The sequence below is a fragment of the Gymnoscopelus braueri genome (genome assembly GCF_963280865.1).
Source record: "Gymnoscopelus braueri genome assembly, chromosome: 1".
Taxonomy (NCBI): domain Eukaryota; kingdom Metazoa; phylum Chordata; class Actinopteri; order Myctophiformes; family Myctophidae; genus Gymnoscopelus; species Gymnoscopelus braueri.
In genome coordinates this window covers 47941967-47958629 of record NC_137603.1, presented here as the reverse complement: position 1 = coordinate 47958629, position 16663 = coordinate 47941967, and positions in this window count along the sequence as shown.

Below are 16663 nucleotides of genomic sequence, written 5' to 3'. Positions count from 1 at the left end.
CATTCACCCAATCTTTGTAAAGCGCTTTGGATAAAAGTGCTATATAAATGTACTGTCTACCATGAAGAGGAGGTTTTATAAGTGCTTGTTTTACGTAAGTATAAACTTGGTAGTGGGTAAGTATGAAAACATTTCCCCTTTCCTTACAGGTCCTGTATCATCACTGATGATCCTTCCCAGTGCATCCAGGAGCTGTTTCCTACATAATATTGTAAATGTTCATTTATTTTGTATGGTTTTTAATCCGTATCATAGTTTGTTTGCTTTACTGTATATATCTGTATTGTAAATGTTCATTTATTTTCCTTGTCTTATTTTGTATATCTTAATTGTGGTTTTTTTACTGATTTAATCCGTATTGTAAAGCTGTCCTGGGCATGACATTAAACTGAATCCGACAGTGGGGGACCTACAACAGGGGACAAAATGAGGGTACCCGAAACCACTGTTATGGTATGGCGTCTCAAATCAGCCTCCTAGTAAGGCTGCGAAGATGGAGAGGGACAAAAAGGAAACAAGGAGATGAAGATGAAGAGAAGTAGTTGAAGATGAAGAGAAGAAGAAGATGTATGACATCTCAAATCGGCCTCCGACTCAGGTGGCGATATGGCGTCTCAAATCGGCTTTTGAGTCAGGTGGCGGTGTGGCTTCTCAAATCGATTTCTGAGTCAGGTTGTGGTATGGCGGCTCAAATCAGCCTCCTAGTAAGGCTGCGAAGATGAAGAGGGACAAACTGAAGAGAATACAAAGATGAAGGGGCGGCAGTGGCTCTGGGGTAGAGTGGCCGGTAGAGCGGCCAGTTCGATCCCGGGCTCCCCCAGAGTTAGTGTCGAAGTGTCCTTGAGCAAGACGCTGAACCCTAATTGCTCCCGATGAGCATGTTGGTGCCTTGCATGGTTTCCTCCGCCATCGCTGTGTGAATGTGTGTGTGAACATTCACCCAATCTTTGTAAAGCGATTTGGATAAAAGCGCTATATAAATGTACCGTTTACCATGAAGAGGAGGTTGTATGCGTGCTTGTTTTTTACGTAAGTATAAACTGGGTAAGTATGAAAACATTTCCCCTTTCCTTACAGGTCCTTTATCATCACTGATGATCCTTCCCAGTGCATCCAGGAGCTGTTTCCTACATAATATTGTAAATGTTCATTTATTTTGTATGTTTTTTAATCTGTATCATAGTTTGTTTGCTTTACTGTATATATCTGTATTGTAAATGTTTATTTTCTTTTATATGTTAACTGTATCATATTGTTGTTTTACTGGTTTAATACTTATTGTTAATTTTCATTATTTATTTTATCTGTGTTTAATCTATTGGTGTTTTACTGGTATTATCTGTATCATAAATGTTGTAAATGAGGAAACGAGATGAAAATGGAGAAGAGCAGAGGAAACGAGGAGTTGAAGATGAAGAGAAGAAGATGTATGATGTCTCAAATCGGCCTCTGAGTCAAGTGGCGATATGGCGTCTCAAATCGGCTTTTGAGTCAGGTAGCGGTGTGGCTTCTCAAATCGATTTCTGAGTCAGGTTGCGGTATGGCGTCTCAAATCAGCCTCCTAGTAAGGCTGCGAAGATGAAGAGGGACAAACTGAAGAGAATACAAAGATGAAGGGGCGGCAGTGGCTCTGGGGTAGAGTGGCCGGTAGAGCGGCCAGTTCGATCCCGGGCTCCCCCAGAGTTAGTGTCGAAGTGTCCTTGAGCAAGACACTGAACCCCTAATTGCTCCCAATGAGCTTGTTGGTGCCTTGCATGGTTTCCTCCACCATCGTTGTGTGAATGTGTGTGTGAACATTCACCCAATCTTTGTAAAGCGCTTTGGATAAAAGCGCTATATAAATGTACCGTTTACCATGAAGAGGAGGTTGTATGCGTGCTTGTTTTTTACGTAAGTATAATCTTGGTAGTGGGTAAGTATGAAAACATTTCCCCTTTCCTTACAGGTCCTGTATCATCACTGATGATCCTTCCCAGTGCATCCAGGAGCTGTTTCCTACATAATATTGTAAATGTTAATTTATTTTGTATGGTTTTTAATCTGTATCGTAGTTGTTTGCTTTACTGTATGTATCTGTATTGTAAATGTTAATTTTTTTAATATGTCTTAATTTTATCATATTGTTGTTTTACTGGTTTAATCCTTATTGTTAATTTTCATTATTTCTTTTATCTGTGTTTAATCTGTATCATATTGGTGTTTTACTGGTATTATCTGTATTATAACTGTTGTAAATGAGGAAACGAGATGAAAATGAAGAAGAGCAGAGGAAACAAGGAATTGAAGATGAAGAGAAGAAGAAGATGTATGACTTCTCAAATCGGCCTCCGAGGCAGGTGGCGATATGGCGTCTCAAATCGGCTTTTGAGTCAGGTGGCGATGTGGCTTCTCAAATCGATTTCTGAGTCAGGTTGCGGTATGGTGTCTCAAATCAGCCTCCTAGTAAGGCTGCGAAGATGAAGAGGGACAAACTGAAGAGAATACAAAGATGAAGGGGCGGCAGTGGCTCTGGGGTAGAGTGGCCGGTAGAGCGGCCAGTTCGATCCCGGGCTCCCCCAGAGTTAGTGTCGAAGTGTCCTTGAGCAAGACGCTGAACCCCTAATTGCTCCCGATGAGCATGTTGGTGCCTTGCATGGTTTCCTCCGCCATCGTTGTGTGAATGTGTGTGTGAACATTCACCCAATCTTTGTAAAGCGCTTTGGATAAAAGCGCTATATAAATGTACTGTTTACCATGAAGAGGAGCTTGTAGATCTGCTATTTTCACAATTTCTTAGGTGTATTTTTTTGAAAAAGCTTTTGTATTGTAAAAGATCTTTGACAATCGTTTGAAATAATGTTTTTTTCTCCTGCTCCCAGCAGGCCAGGAAAGTACTGGCGAGAGCTGTATGGAGGATGGAGATGACTGGAGACGCCACTGGTGGGCTTGCCCGTGGACGGACTAGAGAGAGGTGGGCATCTCTATGCATGGGTTTCAAAGTTTGACCCTGACCATCGCTTACACAACTGATGAAGTCAAGTAGAAGACGACTCAAGGTAGGAAGCTTTTTTTCTTTGCTGCTGCTGCTGCTTGTGTTGTATGCTGTGTACTTATGTGATTCAAGCTGTTGCTCTATTACTGGCATATTGAGACCCAATGACTATTGAGACCCAATGACTGGGTGGTTCAGTGGCTGTTTCTGGCTGTGGAATTGAAGACTGATGTGAATCTACAGTGTGTGCCGTGTTGTTTCCACTGTTGAAGGTAGTGAGTTGTGGTTCTTGGTCACTTAAATTAGTTTTCTATTTCCTTTAAAGTTCAAGCTAGAGGTTGTGGGCTCTGACATAACAGCCCTCAATTTCAAATATTGGCTGCTGTTGAAGGTAGTGAGTTGTTACAGGGTGAATTTATTTTTTCATACTAGAAAAAACATCACCCATAGGGCGTTTGGCCTAAGGTTGGGCGATTGGACGAATATATCGGCTGTCGGCGATTGGATGATGATTCAACAATCGTTGAATGTTTTTATTAGGCAATTGTTTTGGACGATATTTGTCCTGCAGAGAGAAGAAGAATATGTATGACGTCTCAAATCGGCCTCTGAGTCAAGTGTCGATATGGCGTCTCAAATCGGCTTTGAGTCAGGTAGCGGTGTGGCTTCTCAAATCGATTTCTGAGTCAGGTTGCGGTATGGCGTCTCAAATCAGCCTCCTAGTAAGGCTGCGAAGATGAAGAGGGACAAACTGAAGAGAATACAAAGATGAAGGGGCGGCAGTGGCTCTGGGGTAGAGTGGCCGGTAGAGTGGCCAGTTCGATCCCGGGCTCCCCCAGAGTTAGTGTCGAAGTGTCCTTGAGCAAGACGCTGAACCCTAATTGCTCCCGATGAGCATGTTGGTGCCTTGCATGGTTTCCTCCGCCATCGCTGTGTGAATGTGTGTGTGAACATTCACCCAATCTTTGTAAAGCGCTTTGGATAAAAGTGCTATATAAATGTACTGTCTACCATGAAGAGGAGGTTTTATAAGTGCTTGTTTTACGTAAGTATAAACTTGGTAGTGGGTAAGTATGAAAACATTTCCCCTTTCCTTACAGGTCCTGTATCATCACTGATGATCCTTCCCAGTGCATCCAGGAGCTGTTTCCTACATAATATTGTAAATGTTCATTTATTTTGTATGGTTTTTAATCCGTATCATAGTTTGTTTGCTTTACTGTATATATCTGTATTGTAAATGTTCATTTATTTTCCTTGTCTTATTTTGTATATCTTAATTGTGTTTTTTTTACTGATTTAATCCGTATTGTAAAGCTGTCCTGGGCATGACATTAAACTGAATCCGACAGTGGGGGACCTACAACAGGGGACAAAATGAGGGTACCCGAAACCACTGTTATGGTATGGCGTCTCAAATCAGCCTCCTAGTAAGGCTGCGAAGATGGAGAGGGACAAAAAGGAAACAAGGAGATGAAGATGAAGAGAAGTAGTTGAAGATGAAGAGAAGAAGAAGATGTATGACGTCTCAAATCGGCCTCCGACTCAGGTGGCGATATGGCGTCTCAAATCGGCTTTTGAGTCAGGTGGCGGTGTGGCTTCTCAAATCGATTTCTGAGTCAGGTTGTGGTATGGCGGCTCAAATCAGCCTCCTAGTAAGGCTGCGAAGATGAAGAGGGACAAACTGAAGAGAATACAAAGATGAAGGGGCGGCAGTGGCTCTGGGGTAGAGTGGCCGGTAGAGCGGCCAGTTCGATCCCGGGCTCCCCCAGAGTTAGTGTCGAAGTGTCCTTGAGCAAGACGCTGAACCCTAATTGCTCCCGATGAGCATGTTGGTGCCTTGCATGGTTTCCTCCGCCATCGCTGTGTGAATGTGTGTGTGAACATTCACCCAATCTTTGTAAAGCGATTTGGATAAAAGCGCTATATAAATGTACCGTTTACCATGAAGAGGAGGTTGTATGCGTGCTTGTTTTTTACGTAAGTATAAACTGGGTAAGTATGAAAACATTTCCCCTTTCCTTACAGGTCCTTTATCATCACTGATGATCCTTCCCAGTGCATCCAGGAGCTGTTTCCTACATAATATTGTAAATGTTCATTTATTTTGTATGTTTTTTAATCTGTATCATAGTTTGTTTGCTTTACTGTATATATCTGTATTGTAAATGTTTATTTTCTTTTATATGTTAACTGTATCATATTGTTGTTTTACTGGTTTAATACTTATTGTTAATTTTCATTATTTATTTTATCTGTGTTTAATCTATTGGTGTTTTACTGGTATTATCTGTATCATAAATGTTGTAAATGAGGAAACGAGATGAAAATGGAGAAGAGCAGAGGAAACGAGGAGTTGAAGATGAAGAGAAGAAGATGTATGATGTCTCAAATCGGCCTCTGAGTCAAGTGGCGATATGGCGTCTCAAATCGGCTTTTGAGTCAGGTAGCGGTGTGGCTTCTCAAATCGATTTCTGAGTCAGGTTGCGGTATGGCGTCTCAAATCAGCCTCCTAGTAAGGCTGCGAAGATGAAGAGGGACAAACTGAAGAGAATACAAAGATGAAGGGGCGGCAGTGGCTCTGGGGTAGAGTGGCCGGTAGAGCGGCCAGTTCGATCCCGGGCTCCCCCAGAGTTAGTGTCGAAGTGTCCTTGAGCAAGACACTGAACCCCTAATTGCTCCCAATGAGCTTGTTGGTGCCTTGCATGGTTTCCTCCACCATCGTTGTGTGAATGTGTGTGTGAACATTCACCCAATCTTTGTAAAGCGCTTTGGATAAAAGCGCTATATAAATGTACCGTTTACCATGAAGAGGAGGTTGTATGCGTGCTTGTTTTTTACGTAAGTATAAACTTGGTAGTGGGTAAGTATGAAAACATTTCCCCTTTCCTTACAGGTCCTGTATCATCACTGATGATCCTTCCCAGTGCATCCAGGAGCTGTTTCCTACATAATATTGTAAATGTTAATTTATTTTGTATGGTTTTTAATCTGTATCGTAGTTGTTTGCTTTACTGTATGTATCTGTATTGTAAATGTTAATTTTTTTAATATGTCTTAATTTTATCATATTGTTGTTTTACTGGTTTAATCCTTATTGTTAATTTTCATTATTTCTTTTATCTGTGTTTAATCTGTATCATATTGGTGTTTTACTGGTATTATCTGTATTATAACTGTTGTAAATGAGGAAACGAGATGAAAATGAAGAAGAGCAGAGGAAACAAGGAATTGAAGATGAAGAGAAGAAGAAGATGTATGACTTCTCAAATCGGCCTCCGAGGCAGGTGGCGATATGGCGTCTCAAATCGGCTTTTGAGTCAGGTGGCGATGTGGCTTCTCAAATCGATTTCTGAGTCAGGTTTCGGTATGGCGTCTCAAATCAGCCTCCTAGTAAGGCTGCGAAGATGAAGAGGGACAAACTGAAGAGAATACAAAGATGAAGGGGCGGCAGTGGCTCTGGGGTAGAGTGGCCGGTAGAGCGGCCAGTTCGATCCCGGGCTCCCCCAGAGTTAGTGTCGAAGTGTCCTTGAGCAAGACGCTGAACCCCTAATTGCTCCCGATGAGCATGTTGGTGCCTTGCATGGTTTCCTCCGCCATCGTTGTGTGAATGTGTGTGTGAACATTCACCCAATCTTTGTAAAGCGCTTTGGATAAAAGCGCTATATAAATGTACTGTTTACCATGAAGAGGAGCTTGTAGATCTGCTATTTTCACAATTTCTTAGGTGTATTTTTTTTAAAAAGCTTTTGTATTGTAAAAGATCTTTGACAATCGTTTGAAATAATGTTTTTTTCTCCTGCTCCCAGCAGGCCAGGAAAGTACTGGCGAGAGCTGTATGGAGGATGGAGATGACTGGAGACGCCACTGGTGGGCTTGCCCGTGGACGGACTAGAGAGAGGTGGGCATCTCTATGCATGGGTTTCAAAGTTTGACCCTGACCATCGCTTACACAACTGATGAAGTCAAGTAGAAGACGACTCAAGGTAGGAAGCTTTTTTTCTTTGCTGCTGCTGCTGCTTGTGTTGTATGCTGTGTACTTATGTGATTCAAGCTGTTGCTCTATTACTGGCATATTGAGACCCAATGACTATTGAGACCCAATGACTGGGTGGTTCAGTGGCTGTTTCTGGCTGTGGAATTGAAGACTGATGTGAATCTACAGTGTGTGCCGTGTTGTTTCCACTGTTGAAGGTAGTGAGTTGTGGTTCTTGGTCACTTAAATTAGTTTTCTATTTCCTTTAAAGTTCAAGCTAGAGGTTGTGGGCTCTGACATAACAGCCCTCAATTTCAAATATTGGCTGCTGTTGAAGGTAGTGAGTTGTTACAGGGTGAATTTATTTTTTCATACTAGAAAAAACATCACCCATAGGGCGTTTGGCCTAAGGTTGGGCGATTGGACGAATATATCGGCTGTCGGCGATTGGATGATGATTCAACAATCGTTGAATGTTTTTATTAGGCAATTGTTTTGGACGATATTTGTCCTGCAGAGAGAAGAAGAATATGTATGACGTCTCAAATCGGCCTCTGAGTCAAGTGTCGATATGGCGTCTCAAATCGGCTTTGAGTCAGGTAGCGGTGTGGCTTCTCAAATCGATTTCTGAGTCAGGTTGCGGTATGGCGTCTCAAATCAGCCTCCTAGTAAGGCTGCGAAGATGAAGAGGGACAAACTGAAGAGAATACAAAGATGAAGGGGCGGCAGTGGCTCTGGGGTAGAGTGGCCGGTAGAGTGGCCAGTTCGATCCCGGGCTCCCCCAGAGTTAGTGTCGAAGTGTCCTTGAGCAAGACGCTGAACCCTAATTGCTCCCGATGAGCATGTTGGTGCCTTGCATGGTTTCCTCCGCCATCGCTGTGTGAATGTGTGTGTGAACATTCACCCAATCTTTGTAAAGCGCTTTGGATAAAAGTGCTATATAAATGTACTGTCTACCATGAAGAGGAGCTTGTAGATCTGCTATTTTCACAATTTCTTAGGTGTATTTTTTTGAAAAAGCTTTTGTATTGTAAAAGATCTTTGGCAATCGTTTGAAATAATGTTTTTTTCTCCTGCTCCCAGCAGGCCAGGAAAGTACTGGCGAGAGCTGTATGGAGGATGGAGATGACTGGAGACGCCACTGGTGGGCTTGCCCGTGGACGGACTAGAGAGAGGTGGGCATCTCTATGCATGGGTTTCAAAGTTTGACCCTGACCATCGCTTACACAACTGATGAAGTCAAGTAGAAGACGACTCAAGGTAGGAACCTTTTTTTCTTTGCTGCTGCTGCTGCTTGTGTTGTATGCTGTGTACTTATGTGATTCAAGCTGTTGCTCTATTACTGGCATATTGAGACCCAATGACTATTGAGACCCAATGACTGGGTGGTTCAGTGGCTGTTTCTGGCTGTGGAATTGAAGACTGATGTGAATCTACAGTGTGTGCCGTGTTGTTTCCACTGTTGAAGGTAGTGAGTTGTGGTTCTTGGTCACTTAAATTAGTTTTCTATTTCCTTTAAAGTTCAAGCTAGAGGTTGTGGGCTCTGACATAACAGCCCTCAATTTCAAATATTGGCTGCTGTTGAAGGTAGTGAGTTGTTACAGGGTGAATTTATTTTTTCATACTAGAAAAAACATCACCCATAGGGCGTTTGGCCTAAGGTTGGGCGATTGGACGAATATATCGGCTGTCGGCGATTGGATGATGATTCAACAATCGTTGAATGTTTTTATTAGGCAATTGTTTTGGACGATATTTGTCCTGCAGAGAGAAGAAGAATATGTATGACGTCTCAAATCGGCCTCTGAGTCAAGTGGCGATATGGCGTCTCAAATCGGCTTTTGAGTCAGGTGGCGATGTGGCTTCTCAAATCGATTTCTGAGTCAGGTTTCGGTATGGCGTCTCAAATCAGCCTCCTAGTAAGGCTGCGAAGATGAAGAGGGACAAACTGAAGAGAATACAAAGATGAAGGGGCGGCAGTGGCTCTGGGTTAGAGTGGCCGGTAGAGCAGCCAGTTCGATCCCGGGCTCCCCCAGAGTTAGTGTCGAAGTGTCCTTGAGCAAGACGCTGAACCCCTAATTGCTCCCGATGAGCATGTTGGTGCTTTGCATGGTTTCCTCCGCCATCGTTGTGTGAATGTGTGTGTGAACATTCACCCAATCTTTGTAAAGTGATTTGGAGAAAAGCGCTATATAAATGTACTGTTTACCATGAAGAGGAGGTTGTATGCGTGCTTGTTTTTTACATAAGTATAAACTTGGTAGTGGGTAAGTATGAAAACATTTCCCCTTTCCTTACAGGTCCTGTATCATCACTGATGATCCTTCCCAGTGCATCCAGGAGCTGTTTCCTACATAATATTGTAAATGTTCATTTATTTTGTATGTTTTTTTTTTGCTTTACTGTATGTATCTGTATTGTAAATGTTTTTTTTTTAAATAATAATAAAAAAAATTACCAGTGCATCCAGGAGCTGTTTCCTAGCCTGGCTCCACCCCCTGAATCCTTTGCCTAGCATTCAGGGTCTGGTGACGCTTTCGAAGGCGGGTGTTCCTCGGTTGAAAATCTGTACGACGAATCGGGATCGGGAATCCAGTATGAACCAATCGCGTTGGTTCATAGTGGAGTCCCACTTTGGCCACGCCCCCATCTCAGAACTCCGCTGCATTGAGAGGGCTTTCAGACTGAATAATGGAGCGAAACGAAATGAAAATTCAGGCTGAGTGTCAGGCTAGCTGTTTCCTACATAATTGTGTAAAACATCAAACATTTTGAATGTAATTTTACAGTTGGAAGCTGAAATGGATTAGAAGGGAAGATACATGGTAGAAGAGAGGCGGGAAGTGAAGTGTTGAAGAGAACATGAAGAAAACATGAGGTATTTGTTCGATCTGAAGGCATTGAGGTTATTTCACTCCATGATTGTGTTTTGCTCTTGCTGTTTTTAATGGGTATTCTTATAATCTTTTCATTTTCTGTGTCATTTTTTTTTTGGGTTATCTCAAAGGAACTAGGAGATAACGCTATCCAAAAAATTGCTGCTCCATTCACTTCAATGTTAAAAAACAAACAGAGGAAAAATGCACCTTTTTCCTGGCACTGGGACGACACAGTCTGAAATAAGTCTGGCAGTGAAAGAGTTAATGGGTATTCTTATAATCTTTTCATTTTCTGTGTCATTTTACAGGTAGAAGCTGAAATGGAGAAGAAGGGAAGATACATGGTAGAAGAGAGGAGAAAGTGAAGTGGTGAAGAGAACATGAAGATGGAGAGAAGATGAGGTATTTGTTCGATCTGAAGGCATTGAGGTAATTTCACCCCATCAGAGGAGGTAAGATCAAAGCTGATGGACTGACATTTTCTCAAGGCCAACGATAATTTCAGACGAATATTTTATTTTTGTTTCCAATGTGTTACCAAGGACAACAATTTATGAAACTAACATTTTGATAATGCTTCCCAGCTTGTTTACTGGTAATTATGAAAATGTTTCCTTTCATTACAGTACTACACATGCTTGATTTGTATGTAAGTATGATCCTGGTAAGGTATGAAAGTATTTCCACTTTAACTGTGTTGTTTTTAGTAGCATATATGATTGTGTTTTGCTCTTGCTGTTTTTAATGGGTATTCTTATAATCTTTTCATTTTCTGTGTCATTTTACAGGTAGAAGCTGAAATGGAGAAGAAGGGAAGACACATGGTAGAAGAGAGGAGGAAGTGAAGTGGTGAAGAGAACATGAAGATGGAGAGAAGATGAGGTATTTGTTCGATCTGAAGGCATTGAGGTAATTTCACCCCATCAGAGGAGGTAAGATCAAAGCTGATGGAATGACATTTTCTCAAGGCCAACAATAATTTCAGACGAATATTTTATTTTTGTTTCCAATGTGTTACCAAGGACAACAATTTATGAAACTAACATTTTGATAATGCTTCCCAGCTTGTTAACTGGGAAGCATTACAGGTAGAAACTGAAATGGAGAAAGAGGGAAGACACATGGTAGAAGAGAGGAGGAAGTGAAGTGGTGAAGAGAACATGAAGATGGAGAGAAGATGAGGTATTTGTTCGATCTGAAGGCATTGAGGTAATTTCACTCCATCAGAGGAGGTAAGATCAAAGCTGATGGACTGACATTTTCTCAAGGCCAACGATAATTTCAGACGAATATTTTATTTTTGTTTCCAATGTGTTACCAAGGACAACAATTTATCAAACTAACATTCTGATAATGCTTCCCAGCTTGTTAACTGGTAATTATGAAAATGTTTCCTTTCATTACAGTACTACACATGCTTGATTTGTATGCAAGTATGATCTTGGTAAGGTATGAAAGTATTTCCACTTTAACTGTTGTCTTTAGTAGCATATATGATTGTGCTTTGCTCTTGCTGTTTTTAATGGGTATTCTTATAATCCTTTCATTTTCTGTGTCATTGTACAGGTAGAAACTGAAATGGAGAAGGAGGGAAGACACATGGTAGAAGAGAGGAGGAAGTGAAGTGGTGAAGAGAACATGAAGATGGAGAGAAGATGAGGTATTTGTTCGATCTGAAGGCATTGAGGTAATTTCACTCCATCAGAGGAGGTAAGATCAAAGCTGATGGACTGACATTTTCTCAAGGCCAACGATAGTTTCAGACGAATATTTCATTTTTGTTTCCAATGTGTTACCAAGGACAACAATTTATCAAACTAACATTTTGATAATGCTTCCCAGCTTGTTAACTGGTAATTATGAAAATGTTTCCTTTCATTACAGTGCTACACATGGTTGATTTGTATGTAAGTATGATCTTGGTAAGGTATGAAAGTATTTCCACTTTAACTGTGTTGTTTTTAGTAGCATATATGATTGTGTTTTGCTCTTGCTGTTTTTAATGGGTATTCTTATAATCTTTTCATTTGCTGTGTCATTTTACAGGTAGAAGCTGAAATGGAGAAGAAGGGAAGATACATGGTAGAAGAGAGGAGAAAGTGAAGTGGTGAAGAGAACATGAAGATGGAGAGAAGATGAGGTATTTGTTCGATCTGAAGGCATTGAGGTAATTTCACTCCATCAGAGGAGGTAAGATCAAAGCTGATGGACTGACATTTTCCCAAGGCCAACGATAATTTCAGACGAACATTATTTTTTGTGCCTCCTTATTGGTTCGATCTGAAGGCATTGAGATCATTTCACTCCATCAGAGGAGGTAAGATAAAAGCTGATGGACTGATGTGCTTCCAAGGCCAATGATAAATTCAGACGAACATTTTTATAATGCCTTTCATTACAGTACTACACATGCTTGATTTGTATGTAAGTATGATCTTGGTAAGGTATGAAAGTATTTCCACTTTAACTGTGTTTTTTTTAGTAGCATATATGATTGTGTTTTGCTCTTGCTGTTTTTAATGGGTATTCTTATAATCTTTTCATTTTCTGTGTCATTTTACAGGTAGAAACTGAAATGGAGAAGGAGGGAATATACATGGTAGAAGAGAGGAGGAAGTGAAGTGGTGAAGAGAACATGAAGATGGAGAGAAGATGAGGTATTTGTTCGATCTGAAGGCATTGAGGTAATTTAACTCCATCAGAGGAGGTAAGATCAAAGCTGATGGACTGACATTTTCCCAAGGCCAACGATAATTTCAGACGAACATTATGTTTTGTGCCTCCTTATTGGTTCGATCTGAAGGCATTGAGATCATTTCACTCCATCAGAGGAGGTAAGATAAAAGCTGATGGACCGATGTGCTTCCAAGGCCAACGATAAATTCAGACGAATATTTTTATAATGCCTTTCATTACAGTACTACACTTGCTTTATTTGTATGTAAGTATGATCTTGGTAAGGTATGAAAGTATTTCCACTTTAACTGTGTTGTTTTTAGTAGCATATATGATTGTGTTTTGCTCTTGCTGTTTTTAATGGGTATTCTTATAATCTTTTCATTTGCTGTGTCATTTTACAGGTAGAAGCTGAAATGGAGAAGAAGGGAAGATACATGGTAGAAGAGAGGAGAAAGTGAAGTGGTGAAGAGAACATGAAGATGGAGAGAAGATGAGGTATTTGTTCGATCTGAAGGCATTGAGGTAATTTCACTCCATCAGAGGAGGTAAGATCAAAGCTGATGGACTGACATTTTCCCAAGGCCAACGATAATTTCAGACGAACATTATTTTTTGTGCCTCCTTATTGGTTCGATCTGAAGGCATTGAGATCATTTCACTCCATCAGAGGAGGTAAGATAAAAGCTGATGGACTGATGTGCTTCCAAGGCCAATGATAAATTCAGACGAACATTTTTATAATGCCTTTCATTACAGTACTACACATGCTTGATTTGTATGTAAGTATGATCTTGGTAAGGTATGAAAGTATTTCCACTTTAACTGTGTTTTTTTTAGTAGCATATATGATTGTGTTTTGCTCTTGCTGTTTTTAATGGGTATTCTTATAATCTTTTCATTTTCTGTGTCATTTTACAGGTAGAAACTGAAATGGAGAAGGAGGGAATATACATGGTAGAAGAGAGGAGGAAGTGAAGTGGTGAAGAGAACATGAAGATGGAGAGAAGATGAGGTATTTGTTCGATCTGAAGGCATTGAGGTAATTTAACTCCATCAGAGGAGGTAAGATCAAAGCTGATGGACTGACATTTTCCCAAGGCCAACGATAATTTCAGACGAACATTATGTTTTGTGCCTCCTTATTGGTTCGATCTGAAGGCATTGAGATCATTTCACTCCATCAGAGGAGGTAAGATAAAAGCTGATGGACCGATGTGCTTCCAAGGCCAACGATAAATTCAGACGAATATTTTTATAATGCCTTTCATTACAGTACTACACTTGCTTTATTTGTATGTAAGTATGATCTTGGTAAGGTATGAAAGAATTTCCACTTTTACCGTGTTGTTTTTAGTAGCAAATATGATTGTGTTTTGCTCTTGCTGTTTTTAATGGGTATTCTTATAATCTTTTCATTTTCTGTGTCATTTTACAGGTAGAAGCTGAAATGGAGAAGAAGGGAAGATACATGGTAGAAGAGAGGAGGAAGTGAAGTGGTGAAGAGAACATGAAGATGGAGAGAAGATGAGGTATTTGTTCGATCTGAAGGCATTGAGGTAATTTCACTCCATCAGAGGAGGTAAGATCAAAGCTGACTGACATTTTCTCAAGGCCAACGATAATTTCAGACGAATATTTTATTTTTGTTTCCAATGTGTTACCAAGGACAACAATTTATCAAACTAACATTTTGATAATGCTTCCCAGCTTGTTAACTGGTAATTATGAAACTGTTTCCTTTCAGTACAGTACTACACATGCTTGATTGTATGTAAGTGTGATCTTGGTAAGGTATGAAAGTATTTCCACTTTAACTGTGTTGTTTTTAGTAGCATATATGATTGTGTTTTGCTCTTGCTGTTTTTAATGGGTATTCTTATCATCTTTACATTTTCTGTCATTTTACAGGTAGAAACTGAAATGGAGAAGGAGGGAAGATACATGGTAGAAGAGAGGAGGAAGTGAAGTGGTAAAGAGAACATGAAGATGGAGAGAAGATGAGGTATTTGTTCGATATGAAGGCATTTAGGTAATTTCACTCCATCAGAGGAGGTAAGATCAAAGCTGATGGACTGTCTGACCTCACCCTCTCTATATCCCCACGGAGCCCATGTTCCCCATACACCTGATGGCCCAGCTCAGTCCTCAAGTCTTGAGCTTTTCAACTCCGTATAGTGGAGAGGGGGATAGGATAGCGCAGGGCTCTCTGGGCTTCCAGCCCAACCTCAATTTTTTTCATGTCAATGACCCTGACCGCCAAGTTGTGTGTTTTTAACTTGTTTCACCTTTTTTCTAGATTTTTTGAAAATAGCACATAAACAAGCTAACAACGCATTGTGGCTCGTTGAGTTGTAGATCCACTAATTTCAAATAGTCAATGTGTATAGGGTTATTGTGGTTATAAAGTGATTTTGATGCCATCTATTTATTAACTCATTTTAGTGAGGACCCCCTGGTAATTTGATGCTCTCAAAATACCTGGATCAAGACTTGCTGAGGTAATTGTATAACTAATAATTCATATCCATTATGCCACTCTGTAAACAAAACTATGTAGATATACTGATAATTAATATCTGAATTAAATTATGAAATTCTCCAAACTTTAGGCTGATTTGTTAATCAATGTTGTCCTGTTACTCCTGTAACCTTATCGAGGTTACAGGATGGTTTTACCCATTACCTGTGATTCAGCAAAGGCACACCATAGTATAATAAGGCAGGCCACACGAATAATGTAACTTCCTAACTGGGCCTAACTGCTTCCTTCCTCAAACGGACCCAATCCACTTTGATAGAATGACTACAATGTTCAAACAATAAGTCAAAGAAGCAAAACTATGCTGCTCTTGATGCACTGTGCATAATTTCTTTCCATTGCTTTTCCGTACAATCACCCCTTTCCATCAATTACTGTAATAAGTTAAAATGTAAAATGAACACCTAAAATGTTCTCCTAACTGCACAATGTACAAACCAAAGTTAAGATATCGGCTATACACTGCACAGTACTTCAAATTAAGTTGGTCATCAAGGATTCTATAACGTTTGAAAAACTAGTATGGCGTTTACCATTAGATAAACATGTTTGATACCCAAGAACATTAGATCTGAATGCATATGGAATGAACATCAACAGAATAATCATAATATAACTTTAACATTACACAATATTAATATTATTACAGTGTGTGTGTGTGTGTCACACATTTTTACTACAGGCTGCTGTAGCTCTTCATAACACTGAAATTGGTCATTTGAGGTTGTTTTGTGGAAGTAACACAAACGTAAACACACTGACAAACGACCCAAAAATGCCAAATATTCGTCAGCTAATGTTTAGTATGTGAACTCGCTTAATTAGCTAGTCCAGTGGTTATGAAATATAATTGTCCTTTTACATGTTTTTAGCCAGATATATTGGATATCAGTTTGAATTGAAATAAAGTTAAGGTTTTCACTTTTTTAACAATTTTCTTGTAACATAATAGATATGAAGCTCAATAGGTATTGGGTCACAATGGTGTTTGGCCACAGTTGTCATTTAATGATAGTGAACTGCTATTATTTACTTTGATTACATTCACCTAAATGTTATTCTTGTGCTCTTGGTTCTGTCAACAGGACACACTTTTCACAACCAAAGAGCCAGTCAACCATCCTTCAGTTGAGGATGGAGCAGACAAAACCCATATGAGGCCAAGGAAGCTGGGAGGGATTATTTGCAACTAACGCCCAGGATTCAAACCCGGGTCTCCCACATGGGTAGGCATGTGGAAATCCCTGCTTGGCGGGGGAGATATTGGGCTTATGAGCTTCCGTCACGGCTACTTGCCAAGTGTCCTACCAAACAACAGGAGGTACACTTGGAAGTGCAGGGAGACCACATCAACCACTGCAGATGTGCTATTTATAATGTAGCGTACCTTACAGATTGTTTAAAAATGCTTTATTCATTAACACACGTTCTGCATTGTAGCTATAAAATAAACTGCACATAACAGATTCCAGTTCCTTCTACAGTAACAAAACAGTGAAATTGAAAACTTGAAAAGGTTCACACAGAGACACACAGCAACAGTGGCATCGGACGGTTCCTGGTTCGAATCCCGGTTTCTCCTGGCTTCGTGTTAAAGGGTCTTTGAGCAAGACACTTAA